This window comes from Martes martes (genome assembly GCF_963455335.1).
Source record: "Martes martes genome assembly, chromosome: 8".
Lineage (NCBI taxonomy): Eukaryota > Metazoa > Chordata > Mammalia > Carnivora > Mustelidae > Martes > Martes martes.
Genome location: NC_137895.1, coordinates 55,288,374 through 55,308,385, shown reverse-complemented (window position 1 = coordinate 55,308,385; position 20,012 = coordinate 55,288,374). Strand labels below are relative to the sequence as shown.

The 20,012-nt window shown below is 38.3% G+C and overlaps 1 protein-coding gene across 1 annotated transcript in view; it reads left to right on the top strand.

The window, feature by feature from the left end:
* LRP6 (LDL receptor related protein 6) overlaps window positions 1–20,012 on the top strand; it is a 164,984-nt gene that overhangs the window by 7,759 nt on the left and 137,213 nt on the right. The window lies entirely within an intron of this gene.

Sequence of the window (20,012 nt, the reverse complement as noted above, 5' to 3'; positions counted from 1 at the left end):
TACATTTTCATCACCCCAAAAAGAAACTCTATATCCCTTTAGTAGTCACTTTCCATTTCCCCTTCCCCCAGCGGTTGGTAATGACTAATCTACTTTTCTGTCTCTATAGATTTGTCTGTTCTGAACATTTCATATAAATGGAATCATACAATATGTGGCCTTTTGAGTATGGCTTTCACTTAGCATAATGTTTTCAAGGTTCATTTATGTTTATAGCACATATCAGTACTTCCTTTTTATGACTGAATAATATTCCATTGTGTGGATGTGTGAAGTACTTTCGAATGAGTATGGGTTTGATCATTGGGATCTTTATCTTCAGAAATTATTTCTGAAATCTCTTTTTGAAGTTATAGAAATAGATATGAAAAAAATCTAAGTTCTTGTTTTTCTTTTGGAGAAGCGCTGAGTTCACCACCACCCCATATCTGTGTATTGACTTACATAGAGCCCTGTCTCAGTTGAACTTTTTTACCAAATTCCTCTTAGATTAATAGGATAGCAGGGGTATTAGCAATTACCTGACCCAAATTCTTCATTTTTATAAAGTAGAAAGGTGAATGAATAACTTAAGGTTAGGGTGCTGGTACTCTGGACAGTAATTTCACATGTAGTGCTTTTTGTATGCACCTAATTTTACCTCCACCTTTAAGTTTTGGAAATGATACCAGTCATTTTTAACAGAGGAAAATAAATGTCAGTGTTGTTTTGGAGTTTGCAAATAGGTGGTTTGTCATAATACTGTTAAATAAAAACCAGTCTGGATTTAGGTAAGGAGAGACTTTTCAAAATGATTATTAAAAAAGGAGAATGCTTTGACTGAAAGATCTGCAAGTATCTCAAAATCAAACACACAAAAAAACTTTTATAGAGAAGGTTAAGCAGGACCAGCAGTTACTTTGTATGGGGGTGAGTCAAGAGGGTAGGCTAGGTAAGCAGATTACATGATCAGGATAGCTTAACTGGATTTGTTTCCCCCCCTGTGGTCAGCTGATACTTGGAATGCCATGTTAAGGAGGAAGTCCTGCATCTACTTGCTTAACCTTTGGGCAAGCCAAAGTTTAGGAGCTTGTGGGAAAGAAGAAAAGCTTGACTAAAGTTTGGTCAAGCCAAATCAGTGGATGAGTAATGAACAGCGTGAGCACATGGTCAGTTCCCCTGTTTAAAACAAAATTTTTCACTATTAGGGATATGTTTTAGTCAGTTGAGGCTTATAGCTTTTTGCTATAACAAAAGTATTATAGACTGGATGGCTTATAAAGAACAGAAATTTATTTCTCACAGTTACGGAGCCTTGAAGTCCCAAGATCAAAGGCGCGAACATGGATGGTTTCTGGTGAGGATCCACTCTGGGTTGCAGACTGCTGACCTCTCTGAATCTTCACAGGGTAGATAGGGAGAGAGGAAATAAGCTCTTGGCTCTTGAAAGGGTACCTAATCCCATTCGTGTGGACTCCACCCTCAAGGTTCCCCTTCCATCCCCCCCTGCACTCATGACCTCATGTAAGAAGGGCTAATAACTCCCCAAAGACTTCACCTCCTGATACCTTCACATAGTGGGGGTAGGGTTTCAAGAGGAATTTGGTGGGCACAAACATTTAGTCCCTCACAAGGTAGAATAAGTGTCATTGTGAAGTTGATATCATTATATTTGACCTGATTATTTCTGTAGGTATAGGCCTTGTGAGTTGGCCTTGCTGAATGTTTTTTTTTTTTAACTTTTTTTTTTTTAAGATTTTATTTATTTATTTGTCAGAGAGAGATCACAAGTAGGCAGAGAGGCAGGCAGAGTGAGAGAGAGAGAGACAGAGGAGGAAGCAGGCTCCCCACTGGGCAGAGAGCCCAATGCAGGGCTTGATCCCAGGACTCTGGGATCATGACCTGAGCCAAAGGCAGAGGCTTTAACCCATTGAGCCATCCAGGCGCCCCTTGCTGAATGTTTTTATAAGTAATCTTAGATTGGACTTGAAGAAAAAATTATTATTAAAGTATAATTAACATGCAGTGTTATAACATGCCATGTTATGTTTCAAACATATGCCATGTTCTGTTTCAGGTGTACACTATATAGTGATTGGACAGTTCTGTACATTACTCAGTGCTCATCATGACAAATGCAGACGTCCTCTGTTGCTGTACAGTGTTAGTTATTGGCTGTATTCCCTGTGCTTTACTTATCACCTGTGTGACTTACTTATTTTGTAAGTGGGAGTTTGTACCTCTTAATTTCTTTCATTTTTTTCCCCATCCCTTCCCCCATCTTCCAGTTGGCAACCATCAGCTTGTTCTTTGTATTTAATAGTCTGGTTTTTTTAATTGGTTTTGTTTTTTAGATTCCACATATAAGTGAAATCATATGGTATGTGTCTTTGACTTATTTCATTTAGCATAATACCCTCTAGGTTCATCTGTGTTGTCACAGATAGCAAGATTTCATTATTTTTTATGGTAGAGAAATAGTCCATTGTATATGTGTGTGCATGCACGCCTCATCTTCATTCATCTATTGATACTTGCGTTGCTTCCATATTTTGGCTATTATGAATTATGCTATAGAAACCAAAGGGTACATCTATCTTTTTGAATTTTTTTTTTGTTTTTTTTGGGTAGATACCCAGTAGTGAAATTACTGGATCATACGGTATTTCTATTTTTAATTTTTTGAGAAACGTCTCTGCTGTTTTCCACAGTGGTTACACCTATTTACATTCCCACAAAAAGTGCATGATGTTCCTTTTTTTCCACATCCTTGCCAACATGTGTTGTTTCTTGTCTTTTTTTTTTTTTTTCTAAGATTATTTATTTATTTATTTGACAGAGAAATCGCAAGTAGGCAGAAGTAGGCAGAGAGGCAGGAAGATAGAGGGAGGAGCAGGCTCCCTGAGCCTGATGCGGGGCTCGATCCCAGGACCCCGGGATCATGACCTGAGCCGAAGGCAGAGGCTTAACCCACTGAGCCACCCAGGCGCCCCTGTTTCTTGTCTTTTCTTTTTATTTATTTATTTATTTTTTTATTTGACAGACAGATCACAAGTAGGCAGAGAGGCAGGCAGAGAGAGAAGGGAGGAAGCAGGCTCCCTGCTGAGCAGAGAGCCCAATGCGGGGCTTGATCCCAGGACGCTGGGATCATGACCTGAGCCGAAGGCAGAGGCTTAAACCACTGAGCCACCCAGGCGCCCCTGTTTCTTGTCTTTTTAATACTGGTCATTTTCACTGGTACAAGGTGATTATCTCATTGTGGTTTTGATTTTCATTTCTCTGACGATTAATGATGTTGAACGTTGTTTCATGTCTCTCTTGGCCATCCGTGTCTTCTTTGGAAAAATGTCTCTTCAGGTCCTCTGCTCAGTTTTTAATCAGATTGTTATTTTGGTATTGAACTGTATAAGTTTGCTATGTATTTGGGATATTAATCCCCTGTCAGATAAATGATTTGGAAATATCTTCTTCCGTTTAGTGGGTTGCCTTTTTGTTTTGTTGATGGTTTCCTTTACTGTGCAAAAGCGCTTTATTTTGTTGTATACTCAATAGTTTATTTTGGATTTCACATTTTTTTAAAGATTTATTTGAGAAAGAGAAACAGACAGTTCTCTTCCCTCCTTGAGAGAAACCCAATCAGACTCTACACTGAGCAAGGAGCCTACTCAGGGATTGATCTCATGACCCTGAGATCGCAGACTGAGTGGAAACCAAGGGTTGGATGCTTAACCAACTGCACCTCCCAGGTGCCCCTGGATTTCAGTTTTATAAAAACCTCTTGAAGCCAGGGAAGCAAAGTCAAGAATTCACTATCAGGTTTCACAGGTAGTACCTATAGATTCTGGTGAATTCTTGAGGTTCTCAAACATATCCCAGAGTTTCTGGGCCTGGAGGTGATCTTGCTTACCTCACCTGTGAGGCTGGGAACTCCAGGCCACTACCAGTCTAGTTTTCCTGAGAGAACTGTGAGCACTGGCTTCATGAAGTCAGCCATAGCTCCTTAAAACTCTCTGGTCATATTTAATTAAATGAGCACTGCTTTCAAATATGGCATTCTAGTCAAAGCCTCGGTTGCATAAACAATGTTTGTTTCCAGCTAGGGGACAGACTCTTATTGAACCTGTGTTAATATTTATATTGCTGTGAAAATAAGAATACACAATAAAAGTTTTTGAATGATGGAAGAGTTAGGCAGGGAGGAAAAATGTTTTATTTCTGTTTATAAAAGCATAGTCTGCTTTAAGTAATTAATAAGTTATAGATAACATAAAAGAAAAAAGAAAAGAGTTCTTTATATCTAGAAAAAGGAACATTAAAGCATCAGCAATATCTTAAATAAAATTCATAAACATCCTTCATTGGTTTATTCTGTTCTATTTATTCTTGTTCTGCTAGATCTTGGGTTAGTAGTCTTATGAATCTATCTGCTTCTCCACTAGCTTTTTGGAAATCCTGACTTAGTCCATTGGTATGGTCTCAAAGTTATTTAAGTGATGCCATTAGAAGCCCAAGACTATACTTGGTATAGTCCTTTTTCAACAGTCCTTTTTGTTGTTGAAGATGAGCACGCTAGCTTATAGCTGATTTGCAAGCACTTTCAGAGAAGCATCAGAATAGAACAAAAAATTTATTGTAGATAACAGAAGACTTAAAATGTGGTGATTAACTTACTCAATAATTTAAATTAATTAACTAGTTAATTTTTAAATTATCTCCATGCCCAGTCTGGGGCTCAAACTCATGACCCTGAGATCAAGAGTCAGCTGCTCTACCAACTGAGCCAGCCAGGTGCCCCACTCTGATAATTTTAAAAGTGAAAGGTCTGATGAGAGTGTGTTATAAAATATAATGCTAGTAATGAGGAAATTTGGTTGTTTCGTGGCATGCAGACCAAAGTCAGGTCAATCCAAAAAAGTTTTAAACAAAATATCTATAAGCATAATAATTAACCTTATTTTAAAGAAGAATAGCTATTACATCTAACTTATGTATGTAAATGTATATGATCTTTGCAGAGAATGAAACTATAAAATATATAATAATCCTGAGCCACATGTACCATCAAGCATATAGTTAGAGGACATCAAGAATATATCAAGATTAGGAAGGGGTGGTGGTGGAACAGGGTGGGAAGGGAACCAAAACCAAAAAGAATATATCAAGATTATTAAGTAGAAATTTTTAGTAAGTCTAGAATAAGTCCTAAACATTTGTATAATAAAACTCCATAAGTAAGTGATGAGAATTCTGATTGAGAAACACCGGCCTATCTGGTAGAATATAGTGTATTAGATATACTGTACGTGACCAAGTTAACATAAAACAATATATATAACTGAAGTTATCAGTGATGATACAATAATATTGTTATCTAATATTAGGCAAAATAGCACCAGGACTCCTGATAAATGGTGAGTATTGATAAATTTCTAGACTTCATATAACTTCTGAAATAATAATAATATATTTTACTTATATAGATTTAACCTAGCGAAGGTAAGCATTACTTCTGATTTTGACAGTGCTTCCCATGCAAATCATAACATTTGATCAAGTAAACCTAATTATTGTTATTTTTTTTAGAAGATTTTATGTATTTATTTGAGAGAGTATGAGTCGGGGGGAGGGGGGAGAAGCAGACTCCCCACTGAACAGGGAGCCCAGTGCATGGCTTGATCCCAGGGCCCTGGGATCATGACCTGAGCTGAAAGCAGATGTTTAATCAACTGAGCCACCCAGGCACCCCAATCTAATTATTTTTAATACCCCTCTTTACAAGGTGAAAGAAGAAATTCATTGTGAATTCCCAGGAAACCTTTGGGAAATTTCAAAGATAGTCAGGGGCAAAATACATCATTTAGGGTTTGATTTTGAAAAGGTGGAATGTCAGAAGTTGTCAGGAGAGTTAGAGATTTGAACACTTGGTTAAATAGGATCATGGGTCAGGGAGAAGAAATACTTGGCTACCTATTTTACCAAAGTGTCAAAAAAATTTTATTTAAAGTAAACATAGGAAGGAACATAATGAACCATAGCTCTTTCAAAAGTGAGAAGACTTTGTCTTTTTTTAAATAGTCAAGATATGATAAAGTCAGTTTCAAGCACAGGAAATTCTGATAAGACACAGTGTTTTTGCCTTCTAGGGAGATTACTCAGAAGGTAAAGAAAAACCTTTTATAACCTTTATTCGTTTAAAATTTATTTATTTATTTTAGAGAGCACAAATGGGAGAGGGAGAGAGAATCTTAAGCAGACTCCACATGGAGCCTGGTGTGGGGCTCCATCTCAAAACCCTGACATCATGACCTGAGCCAAAACCAGGAGCGGATGCGTTAACTGACTGTACCACCCAGGTGCCCCTTATAAATCTCTTTATCAGGAGAGTAGACCAGTGACTCAAGAAAATTTTGTCATTTTAATAGAAGATCAAATTTTCATTTTGTGCAAGTAACTGTATTTGATACTAAAGCACTTTTCAAAACTCTTAGAAAATAAATATATCAGATCTTAGCCAGCTTTGACCACAACAAAAATTTCTTTTTGATAAACTTTTTATAATGTTTTATATACATTCATGTTTTATCCTGCATTTTGCTCTTTCTATTCTGGAACAGTTAGTCATTTTACTTTGGGATTTTTTTTTTTTTTTTCTTAATAAAAACACATTCTGCGTACCCCCATACAAAGTTGTTCTTTTCTGTCACTATTTCTCCTGGTAGAGTCTCATTTAAATATTAGATTATGGCTTAAAAGTACTGCTCTTTTAGGGGCACCTGGGTGGCTCAGTGGGTTAAAGCCTCTGCCTTTGGCTCGGATCATGATCCCAGGGTCGAGCCCCACATCGGGCTCTCTGCTCAGCGGGGAGCCTGCTTCCCCCTCTCTCTCTGCTTGCCTCTCTGCCTGCTTGTGATCTCTGTCTGTCAAGTTAAAAAAAAAAAAAACAGGAAAAAATATCCAGTGGAAAAAAGACAGTCTCTTCAATAAATGGTGCTGGGAAAACTGGACAGCTATATGTAGAAGAATGAAACTCGACCATTCTCTTACACCGTACACAAAGATAAACTTGAAATGGATAAAAGACCTCAACGTGAGACAGGAATCCATGAGAATCCTCGAGGAGAACATAGGCAGTAACCTCTTCGATATCAGCCACAGCAACTTCTTTCAAGATATGTCTCCAAAGGCAAAGGAAACAAAAGCGAAAATGAACTTTTGGGACTTCATCAAGATCAAAAGCTTCTGCACAGCAAAAGAAACAGTCCACCAAACAAAGAGGCAACCCACGGAATGGGAGAAGATATTTGCAAATGACAGTACAGACAAAAGGTTGATATCCAGGATCTATAAAGAACTCCTCAAACTCAACACACACAAAACAGACAATCATATTAAAAAATGGGCAGAAGATAGGAACAGACACTTCTCCAATGAAGACATACAAATGGCTATCAGACACATGAAAAAATGTTCATCATCACTAGCCATCAGGGAGATTCAAATCAAAACCACATTGAGATACCACCTTACACCAGTTAGAATGGCCAAAATTAGCAAGACAGGGAACAACGTATGTTGGAGAGGATGTGCAGAAAGGGGAACCCTCTTACACTGTTGGTGGGAATGCAAGTTGGTGCAGCCACTTTGGAGAACAGTGTGGAGATTCCTCAAAAAATTAAAAATAGAGCTTCCCTATGACCCTGCAATTGCACTACTGGGTATTTACGCCAAAGATACAGATGTGGTGAAAAGAAGGGCCATCTGTACCCCAATGTTTATAGCAGCAATGGCCACGGTCACCAAACTGTGGAAAGAACCAAGATGCCCTTCAACAAATGAATGGATAAGGAAGATGTGGTCCATATACACTATGGAGTATTATGCCTCCATCAGAAAGGACGAATACCCAACTTTTGTAGCAACATGGACAGGACTGGAAGAGATTATGCTGAGTGAAATAAGTCAAGCAGAGAGAGTCAAGTATCATATGGTTTCACTTATTTGTGGAGGACAAGGGTAGATGGAGAGGAGAAGGGAGTTGAGGGAAATTGGAAGAGGAGGTGAACCATGAGAGACTATGGACTCTGAAAAACAACCTGAGGGTTTTGAAGGGGCGGGGGGTGGGAGGTTGGGGGAACCAGGTGGTGGGTATTAGGGAGGGCACAGATTGAATGGAGCACTGGGTGTGGTGAAAAAACAATACTGTTATGCTGAAAATTAAAAAAAGAAAAAAAAAGTACTGCTCTTTTACAGAGGAAATGGGAGTTGCATAACTGTGAAAGGTCATGAACCATCATTTTGCAGTAGACTGGCAGAGGTTATGAATATACATCTTAACAACTTTTTATAGCCATATACTTCTCAATATGGTAAAAATGAATATGCCTATAAATAAACTCAAATATGTGTATAGCTGCTTGGTACCATAAAAGTGAGAGAAAAAAAGCCCTTATAAACCTGAAATGCTTGTGGTTTATCATTCTTTTTAAAAAATTTTTTTAAAATAATTCTTTTAAAGATTTTATTTATTTGAGAGAGAGAGAATGAGAGAGAAAGAACATGAGAGGGGAGAGGGTCAGAGGGAGAAGCAGACTTCCACTGAGCAGGGAGCCAGATGTAGGACTCGATTGCGGGACTCCAGGATCATGACCTGTGCTGAAGGCAGTCGCTTAACCAACTGAGCCACCAGCCAGGCCCCCTGTTCTGTTTTAATTAGAAATGACTTTGGTATTTAATAAACATCCGTGAATTGATTTACCACAGTTGTTTTTGTTTTTTTTTTAAAGGATTTTATTTATTTATTTGAGAGAGCATGCACAAGTGGAGAGGAGAGGCAGTGGGAAAGGAAGAGGGAGAAACAGGCTTACCACTGAGCAGGAACCTGATGTGGGGTTCAGTCCCAGGGTCCTGGGATCATGGCCTGAGCCACGTATGCACCCAGCTCTTAGGTTTTAAGTAACTGAAGGATTTTGGAAACTATTTTCAAGTTGGCTTAATACAAAACATGGTTACTGCTGAAATGTTTATCAGAATAATACAAATGTAGATGTAATTCTAGTTTATTCTGTCAGTAAACCTATAAAAGTTTAGGAAGAACATAGCCAGGTTGAATAAAAATGTATGTTTATCTTAATTTCATGTCGATAACTCAGAAGACATAGCTATTTTTATTGAACCAACAATATTGAACTATTCTCATTTGCCAAAGGTTTACTTAAATGTTTGTTACCTTGCAGTCTTAAGGTATTTGGTTTAGTTTCTATTAAAAAAAAAAACCCAAAAAACAAAAAACTTTTGAAAGTGGAAGTTTAATTTCCTTAATTTCTGGAAATTTTAGGAATATTTAATTTATATGAATAATTATTTACTTTCAAGCTAATTAGAATAGAACTCCTTTAAGGGATTTTATAATCTAAAGTTATAATTGGTAATACCATCTGGTGGTAGAAAAAATATTTTATATACCTATAACACATGTTACATTAAAAACATACAGTATTGAAATAGCATTCTGTAGTGACAGATATAACTACACTTGTGGTGAGCATAGCATAATGAATAGATTATTGGAATTATGTTGTACACCTGAAACTAATGTAACATTGTGTGTCAGCTATACTTTAATTTACTTACTCTACATAAATAAAATAAAATTAAATACTACAAAGGATTCATTGAAAACTACTATTGCCCACTAAGCTTATTTCAGGTTTCACATGATACAGACTACATGAGAGGTGGCTGAAAGTTTTAGGCACCCAGACATGGGGAAGTAGATGTTGGTGGTTTGAGTCCAGCTTTAGACTCAGACCTGGGATTGAATTTTTTTCTCTGCATCATAAACTTAATAATTGGGTGGTCTTGAGTCAGGTAGTTAATATCTCTGAGTCTTGATTCTTCATCTGTAAAATTGGCATAATGATACAACCTTCCTTACAAGGATGTTGTAAAAATTAAATGAGACACTATATATAAAGCACTAAGGATGCTGCTATCATTGTCATCATTATTTGCATAACTGTTTTGTATTCCGTTGGCATTTTTGGCATCATTCTGGAATGAGTAGAATTGGATGAGTAGAATTGTGGTTATGGTAAGGCACTATGGGTAAATGTCAGAATGAGCAGTTCTTTTAAGAAAATATGGAACCCAGAAGAAATCTAGGTTCCTCACTTACTGGCTCTGTGACCATGGATAGGTCATTTCTTTGCGTCTTTGTTTTCTTAATTACCAGCAAAGAAGGGACACCTGACCCAAAACCCTCACAGGGAAGTCATGAAACCAAATGGAATCATACATGTTAAACTGTTCTTAAAAATATAAAAGTACTATATGTAAATGTTACAAAGATTAAACGTTAGGGAAGTTTTGGTGAGTGTGTCTTCCAAATGGGGCCCTATCAACAGGCTACTTGAGTGCCATTGCTCACATTTTGATTAATATTGATTTTTAACTTGACCATATCATTATAAGAAGAACATTTATTTTAAGCGTACTGTGTGAAAGACATGGTGACCTACTTTCCCCTCCATACCTCTAGTACTGGAGTCAGGGAACATGGCTTCAGCACCAGCACTGTCCTGTCTAGATACGGGACTTCGGAGAGGTCAGTTGACCTCTCTAGACATCTGTGCTCATTTCCACAGTAAGGAATTGAGAGTCGTCTTTCTCTAAGCAATTCAGTGACACCCCCCGCCCCGCCCCGTCACCCATGTGTACCCTGGTTTAAGCGATCACTCTCTTGTGTGGAGTGCTGCAAGTCCTAATTGATTTGTTTAATTTTGCTGCCTCTCCAGCTTCTTCCTCCACATCTGTTTCACCTGACTGGTCAATCTTTTCCAGTGGTCATCTTTAGTACCTTTTTCTGTTGCCCTTGAGATAAAGACAAGCCCTTTCCTTTCCAGACCTGTCCTGGTCTGCCCTGCTTGCCTCTTCAGCTAAAAACAGTTGCAGCAAACATCTATCTATCTATCATCTATCTATCTATATAAACACACAAACAGACACAAATAAATAGCCTATAGCTTCAGTTTGGAAGTTTCAACCCACTGGTAGTTTATATAAAAGCTCTCATTCTTTATATTTTTACCACGGTTGTGTTTCTGGCAGATGGGGCAAGTTGAGGTTACCTGTTCAGTCAGTATGAGGACTGAAGTGTCTCCACCAGTATTTGTGGAGGAAATCTTTTAAGACTTTCTTTGCCCTGATGTGCAATCTTATGGAGACTGTGTACCAAATTTTGGGTGAGGAACTTAAGACCAAGGGCTATCTGGGTGTCTAGATAGCTCAGAGCTCATCTAGCAGATAAAAGATCCAACCTGCTTCCAAGTTTTTCTGTCTGTCTGTCTTTCTTAGAGTTCAGGAGAGCGTGTATACGCAAGTGGTGGGGGAGGAGCAGAGGAAAGGGAGAGAGAAGCTTAAGCAAGTTTCATGCCTAGTGTGGAACCCACCACAGGGCTTTGTCTAATGACCGTGAAATCATGACCTGAGTTGAAATTAAGAGTTAGACACTTAAATGACTGAGCCACCCAAGTGCCCCTCCAATTCATATTTTTAACTCAGGTCCCTGAGAACCCCTCATGAGTTTCTAGTAGGGAAAAGGGAGCCTTAATGCTCAGGTGGCTATAGGGAGTTGAGGGGTTGGAGTAGGAAGGGAAAGGTCTGATAGGGTAGATAGAGGGTTGGAGGAGATTGGGGTATTAAAGGAGGATGGATAAAGGATTCAAGGAAACTGACAGGAAGGTTGAGGGTGGTAAAAAGGATGAAGGAAGAACAGAGGGTGATGGGAAAGGAGAGGTTTTAGCTGAACCAGTTTGGGGAGGTGCCAAGTTTTGCAAGGAGGACACTGAAGTTCTAAATTGTCTCTAGTAAAGTTTTGCCATTTTTGAAGACACTGAGCTGAATTAGTGCTGTAATCGTGAAGCATGCAGTCAGTGGGAGAGGAGGGAGGGTGCTCAACAGAATGAGTTTCTTATGGGATTAAATGATTAAATCATAAATAAGAATTCAGAGGGGGGCGCCTGGGTGGCTCAGCGGGTTAAGCCTCTGCCTTTAGCTCAGGTCGTGATCTTGGGGTCCTGGGATTGAGCCCCGCATCGGGCTCCCTGCTCAGTGGGGAGCCTGCTTCCCCCTCTCTCTCTGCCTGCCTCTCTGCCTACTTGTGATCTCTGTCTGTCAAATAAATAAATAAACTCTTTTAAAAAAAAGAGAATTCAGAGGAACTGGGAAAGAGTACAAGTGTACATTGTGGATACTGTGGGTTTGCTTCCAGACCACCATAGTTAAGTGGTGCAACAAAGGAAGTCAAATGAATTTTTTAGTTTCCTGTTTTATATAAGAGTTATGTTTACACTGTACTGTATAGTCTTTTAAGTGTGCATTAGCATGATGTCTAAAAAAACAGCAAATATGCCTTGATTTTAAAAGTATAGCTAAGAAATGCTGATCATATTCTGAGCTTCCATCAAGTTGTAATCTTTTTGCTCTTGGAGGGTCCTGATGTTGATGGCTGCTGACTGATCAGGTAGGTGGTTGCTGAAGGTTGGGGTGGCTGTGTTAATTTCTTAAAATAAGAAAACAGTTGAAGTTGGTTGCATTGATTGACTCTTTCACGAACAATTTCTCTGTACCATGTGATACCATTTGATAGCATTTTACCTATAGTACAATTTCTTTAAAAACTGAAGTCAGTCCGGGTGCCTGGGTGGCTTAGTCGCTAAGCGTCTGCCTTTGGCTCAGGTCATGATCTGTGTCCTGGGGATTGAGCCCTGGCTTCCCGCTGAGCAGGAAGCCTGCTTCTCTCTCTCCCACTCCCCTTGCTTGTGTTCACTCTCTTGCTGTCTCTCTCTCTGTCAAGTAAATAAATCTTAAAAAATTCAAGTCAATCCTCTCAAACCCTGATGCTACTTTATCAGCTAAGTTGATGTAATATTCTAAATCCTTTGTTGTAATTTCTGCAGTCTTCACAGCATCTTCACCAGGAGAATCTTGATATTCCATCTCAAGAAACCACTTTCTTTGCTCATCCATAAGAAGTAACTCCTCAGCTGTTCAGGTTTTTTGAATTGAATGAGATTGCAGCAATTCAGTCACATCTTTAGGTTCCACTTCTCATTCTCATTTCTGTCACATCTGCAGTTACTTTCTCTGTTGAGGTCTTGAACCTCTAAAAGTCATCCATAAGGGTTGGAATCCAAACTCTTGTTAATGTTAATATTTTTTATCTCTTTCCATGATTCATGAATATTCTTAATGTATTCTTATATTCTTAATGAATATTCTTAATGTATTCAATATTCTTAATGGCATCTAGAATGGTGAATCCTTTCCAGAAGGTTTTCAGTTTACTTTGCTCAGATTCATCAGAGGAATCACTGTCTACGATAGCTATAGCTTTACAAAATATATTACTTAAATAATAAGACTTGAACGTTGAAACTGCTCCTTGCTCTGTGGGCTGCAGAATGGATGTTGTGTTAGCAGGCATGAAAACAGCATTAATCTTGATGGACATCTCCATCAGACCTCTTGGGTGACCAGGTGCATTGTCAACAAGCAGTAGTATATATATATATATATATATATATATATATATATATATTTTTAAAGATTTTATTTATTTATTTGACAGAGATCACAAGTAGGCAGACAGGCAGGCAGAGAGAGGGGGGGAAGCAGGCTCCCTGCTGAGCAGAGAGCCCAATGCGGGGCTCAATCCCAGGACCCTGGGATCATGACCCGAGCCGAAGGCAGAGGCTTTAACCCACTGAGCCACCCAGGCGCCCCTAGCAGTAATATTTTGAAAGGCATTTTTTTCCTGAGAAGTGGGTCTCAACAGTGGGCTTAAAACATTCAGTAAACCATGTTGTAAACAGATGTGTTGTCACCCAAGCTTTGCTGTTCCATTTACAGAGCAGGCAGAGTAAATCTGGTATAATTCTTAAACACCCTAGGATTTTCATAATGGTGAATGAGCATTAGCTTCAACTTAGAGTCACCTAACAAGAGAGTTGGTCTATCTTTTGATGATTTGAAGCCAGGAATTGACTTCTCTCCAGCTGTAGAAGTTCTAGATGGCATCTTTTCCCAATATAAGGTTGTTTTGTTTTCATTGAAAATGTATTATTTAGTGTAGCCACCTTCCTTAATTATCTTAGCTACATTTTTTGCATAACTTGGTTCTGCTTCTGTATCAGTACTTGCTGCTTTACTTTACACTTTTTTTGTTACAGAGATGGCTTCTTTCTTTAAATCTCACGAACCAACCTCTGCTAACTTCAAACTTTTCTACAGCTTCCTCACCTCTCTCAGCCTTCATAGAATTGAAGAGAATTTGGATTAGGCTTAGGGTTAAGGGAATGTTGTGGCTGGTTTGATCTATATAGACCACTAAAACTTTTTCCATATCATCAATAAGGCTGTCATGCTTTCTTATCACTTTTATCTTGAATGGAGTAGCGCTTTTAATTTCCTTCAAGAGCTTTCCCTTTGCACTCACTCCTTGGCTAACTGGTGCAAGAGGCCTAGCTTTCAGCCTCTCTCAGCTTTTGATATGCCTTCCTCACTAAGTGTGATCACTTCAAGCTTTTGATTTAAAGTGAGGGATCTGTGACTCTTTCACTTGAACACTTAGGGGCCATTGTAGGGTTATTCATTGGCCTCATTTCAGTATTGCTGTGTCTCAGGGAATACAGAGGCCTGAGGAGAAGGAGAGAGGGCAATGTCTAGTTGGTGGCACATTCAGAACACAGAAAACACTTACCAATTTTGTTGTCTTATATGGCTGCAGTTTGTGGTGCCCTAAAATAATTAGAGGAGTGGCATTGAAGATCACTGATCAAAGATTATCACAACAAATAAAATGATAATGAAAATGTTAGAAATATTGGGAGAATTACCATAATGTGAAATACGTACGTGAAGTGAGCAAATGCTGTTGGAAAAATAGCACCAATAGACTTGCTTGATGCAGAGTTGCCACAAACCTTTAATTTGTAAAAAAAAATGCAGTATTTGGGAGGTGCAGTAAAGTAAAGTGCGAAAGAATGAGGTGTGCCTGTATTCCCTTGTGATGAGCCAAGAAAATTCCCACTATAATCTCCACTGGAGGAGTCAAGGGATAATAGAATAGCTGGGAATATTCCTACTCAGGAGTCAGGGTGTGATTCTCAAAGAGCCAAAGAGAAAAGTTTCTTTACCGGAAAATATCGAAGTACCATGTTGCAACAGACTAGATGTCTGGAGCACTGGTTCAAGAGCTGACCTTAAGGAAAGATACGTGAATCTCTGGACAAGAAAGGAATTTAAATATCATTATCAAAGTGGGGGTTGTATGTGTCCACTGGTGAAGTCCAGCCCTCATCCAAGTCATGTCACCATACAAATATCAAAAATAAATCCCTACTTAGGGAGATTATTCAAAAAGATTATTGTAATAGGTAGAATATTCTGACCACAAGATATATAGGTGTCTCAAGAGCAAGCACAAAAAGACTTTTCTCTGGAGGTGAATAGTGCCAGGAGGAACTTTTTGGGAGAATGGGATGAGCTGGTGGGAGTTAGAGATGACGTGGCCACAGTAATTTAACAAGAGATGTTTTTTTTCTTGTGGTCACCTTATATTCAGAATGAGTCCTTAAGAGAGGGTGTTCTGTGTTTTGCTTAAGCTGAGAGCTAGCTAAAAAGTTCAGAGGTCTGTGGGGAGGAGATAAGCTTGACTAAACTTTGAACAAGTCAATAGGTAAGTAATGGGCATTTGTGAACACTTGGCCAGAATTAATGTAAAATCCTTTTGGGTTTATGATAAATATATTGTTGGATCAGGTTCTGCAGAATTCCTTTTGGATATTAGTAGATATATTTACCATATCACTGTCAGGCAGTGAACTCTTGCTACGTATTGGGGATAAACTTATATTGCTCCTGTTCCCAAAGGGCAGAGATCCTAGTTGAAGTAGAAAATATCTTCTTGAAAATGCTAATATCAGAAAAGTGGGAAAGACTGTAAGAGCTCAAAGAAGGAAAGCTGAAGCAATTGGGAAGATTCATGGAATAGATAAGATTTGAATCTGCCTTGAAGAGCTTGCTTGCTGGGATAATGAAAGGGAGGTATGGAGTGGGCAGGAGAATGAATACGCTATAGTAATGTAGTGTGATGTCCTCACAGTCAATCTGTTCAAAACCAGCTTGTATGATGCGGAGGCTATAAAATTAAATTAGAATCTTAGGTAGAAGTCACCTGGTGGTGGCCTGAAGTATTGAGACTTTTTATTTTAGGCAAAGGAAATCAGAAAGCTTTTTGAGTTGGATCAAGTAGAAGTACTAAAAGTGGAAAATGGTGGGAGAGTGTTGAGATCACTTACTATTAAGGTAGTTTAGGCATAAGATCATGAAGGTGTAGAGTAGGATAGTGGTTCTGAAAATGGAAAAGAGGCAGATTTAAGGACATGCCAAAGAAGAGTGAGTGGGACAGTATTTGGCAGACTGGGGGAAAGGGAGGTGTCAAAGAGGGTGTCCACTGTGTACCCATAAGATTAGGAAAATGGTACCACTGACTTTTGAAGATATTTATGTATATGTATATGTATGTATGTATATATACACACACACACACGCACACGTGTGTGTGTGTGTGTATGTGTGTGTGTGTGGTTTTTGGCAGGTTGTGGGGGAGGTGATGAATTTAATTTGATGTATGGAAGAGATGGCCAACAGATGTTACAGGTGCAGTACTGAAGGTTAGGCTGGAAATGATGATGATTTGATAATTATCTGAATAGAGTTACTTTATTAACTAGGTGAACTTGCAGATTTTCTCTTCTGTTCTTTACATTTCTGGAACAAGAGACAATATTGGGCATACCCATATTTGAGAAGTGGGAGGAAGATTTGAAACTAAAAAGCAGGTGAAGCATGACCAGAAAAACAAGAGTAAATGTATTATAAGGAGAATTTTACATAGGTAGGGTTATGGTCAACATTGTTGCTAAATAGAGGTCAAAAATAAGGACTGAGAAAAGGCCACTGGATTTGCTTCTGGAGACTTGGCGAGAGCAGTTTAAGGTGAGTGTTGGGTGGGAAATTAGTCTAAGTTAGACTAAGATGGTAGTATGAAGTGTATTTAATACTGTAAGATTTTGTGGCTAGGAGAAATATAATTCTCGTGGTGGTAGCAAGGTTAGGGTTATTAGAACAAAGTTTTTTGATAGCAGGCATCTGGCAAGAGCCATTGAAGACACAAGAAATAGGGAATAATCCATAGAGCAAAGTTGCAGAGAGGAAGTAGAGAGACTGAATCAAAAGTATTGCTTCAACCATAAAAAGGAGAAAAGGTAACTTGTCGTTTGTGACTGAAGGCAAGATAAAGGAGGTTGTGTGGGATATATAGAAATTTTTGAGAAGTTCAAATTAAGATATTGGGGATATATGACATTTACCTTGCTTCCTGTCTCACTGAGATTATTTTAGGAGATTATCTGAGATGGAAGGATTCAAGGCATGGAATTTTTCTTTAGGAAAGCAGAAAAAGTTTAGAAAGGCTACTAGAGAAAGTTTGGTAGTAAGTTAATAAAGGAATGAGGATTCCTAAGCATCTATGCAGGTTCCACTAAAGGGATATGTTGGCAGATATTTGGATTATCTGGCTATTAGGAAGTTAGAAGGTAAGCTCTTTAGAATGGAAGTTAATGGAATGCATGGCATATATGCTACAACTGTGTGTGTGTGTGTGTGTGTGTGTGTGTGTGTGTATCCACTGTATTTCTTTCATAGATTAAAACAATATTATCAGTCAAATTATACCTTTCAGATATCTCATTTAATATATTGTTGAATAGATATTGGTTGTAATATTGTAGAAAGTATTCAAGTATCAGAAGGGTGGTTAGACAGGGTGAACCCTGGATTTCCTTTTAATAGTTGGTAGGTTCACACAGTGTTCTTTATTTTTTTGAAAAGATTTTAAAGTAATCTCCACACCCAACATGGGGCTCCAGACTCACAAAACCAAGATCAAGAGTCACATGCTCTACTGACTGAGGCGGGTTGGCGGTCCTACAAATAGACACTTAGAAATCTTAATTATAAATAGTACTGCTCAGTTAAAAGAAGTTAACTTGTCCCGCAATCTCAGCCCTCTTTTTTTACCCCTTGTATGTAGAAGCCTTTTGAGATCTTAAATGATCAGAAAGGTTCTTTGGATTTTGTAGACCAAATATTCAGTAGAAATATTAATGTTTGACTTGAAAGTCATAAACAGATTTAGCTAATACCTCATGCCCCATACAGATTTAGTACACAGTTTTCCAAGGATAGTGCCATAAAGAAAGATGTTCAATGAATATTAGATTATTATCACTTTTGGATTTTAAATTGTAGGTTCTCTCAGGCAGTTGTTTAGCCTGCTTAGCCCTGTGTAGTACTTAGCATTGTGCCCCTAACTAATGGAGACCCTTTTCCTGATTTTTGTAATTGGTTCATAGCATGAAGGGCTCAGTATAAGAGAGTGCAGTAGACACTGGGTACTCATAAATCATTGTGATGAATGAAGGCATGAAATTAGTTAAAAGTGAATCTGTGAGGGAAATTTATTAATTTGCCAAAGGCAGTATTAGATAAACAGAATAAGCAGACAGGGCTCTTAGTCACTTTTTAAAAAAGCTATCCACCTGTTTGTTTTTGATTAAGACAGATGGATTTAAGCTTAGTAGGGGAATTCATGTTATACTTCAAGATGAAAATCATGGACTTTCTAACTCCACTTGGCAGCCATAATCCATAAACTGGATTATAGATTCATAAACTGGATAAACATCACTTTTTTCTTCATACTTTTTTAAGCACCTTAATTTTTTTGAAATTAAATTCTTAAACAAGGTAGTGGTTACATTTAAATGGTACTTGGTATTGCCTTTGGATGACACAGTTTTAGACCTTTAGTTAAGTAATCGTGAGAGAAGATTGTGTACTATTGCATAACTCTGTTATTATTTTTCCTCCCCTCATTTGTATTCTTTATCTCAGCCTTTAGATCTGTGCTATCCAATACAACCACTTGTCTATTTAAATTTAAATGAATTAAGGTTAAATAAAGATATAATTTCTTTTTTGTTTTTTAAAGATTTTATTTATTTATTTGACAGACAGAGACCACAAGCAGGCAGAAAAGCAAGCAAAGAGAGAGGAGAAAGCAGGCTCTCCACGGAGCAAAGAGCCCGATGCGGGGCTCGATCCCAGGACCCTGGAATCATGACCTGAGCCAAAGGCAGAGGCCTTAACCCACTGAGCCACCCAGGCGCCCCAAGATATAATTTCTTAGTCACACTAGCCACATTTCAAGTGCTCTCTAGCATGTGGCCAGTGGATACTGTATTGCCCAGTGGAGAGTATATTTCTATCATCAGAGAAAGTTCTTTTGGATAGTTGCGCTCAAGATCTTTAATTACTAATGATGCCAGGAAAGTACATGTCAGGAACTTGGAAAAGACACATAAAAACTCCCCAAACCATAGAATTTATATAACTTACAATTCTACCAGTTTCAGCTTTTTCAAAGTTAAATAGTATTTCTTTAGGATAGGCCTTATATTTAGTTTTGATATTAGGTCTCATTCAGAGATCATTCTTTTTTCTTTTTTTTTTTAAGATTTTTAAAATTTATTTGACAGAGAGAGAGTACAAGCAAACAGAGTGGTAGGCAGAAGGAGAGGGAAAAGCAGGCTCCCCACCGAGCAGGGAGCCCGATGCGATGCGGGGCTTGATCCCAGGAGCCTGGGGTCATGACCTGACCTGAAGGCAACCACTCAACAGACTGAGCCACCCAGGTGCCCCCAGAGATCATTCTGATAATAACGGAAAACAGAATAAAATAGTTGTGTTAAAAACGGCCTCTGCCAGATTGATTATTTAACAGGTTTATTAAGATATAATTGATAATACAATAAATTGTGCATATGGAAAGTGTATTTAATAAGTTTTGATAAATATACCTCTCTCGAACTGTCCTCATAGACATAATACACCTATTATCTGCAGGTTTC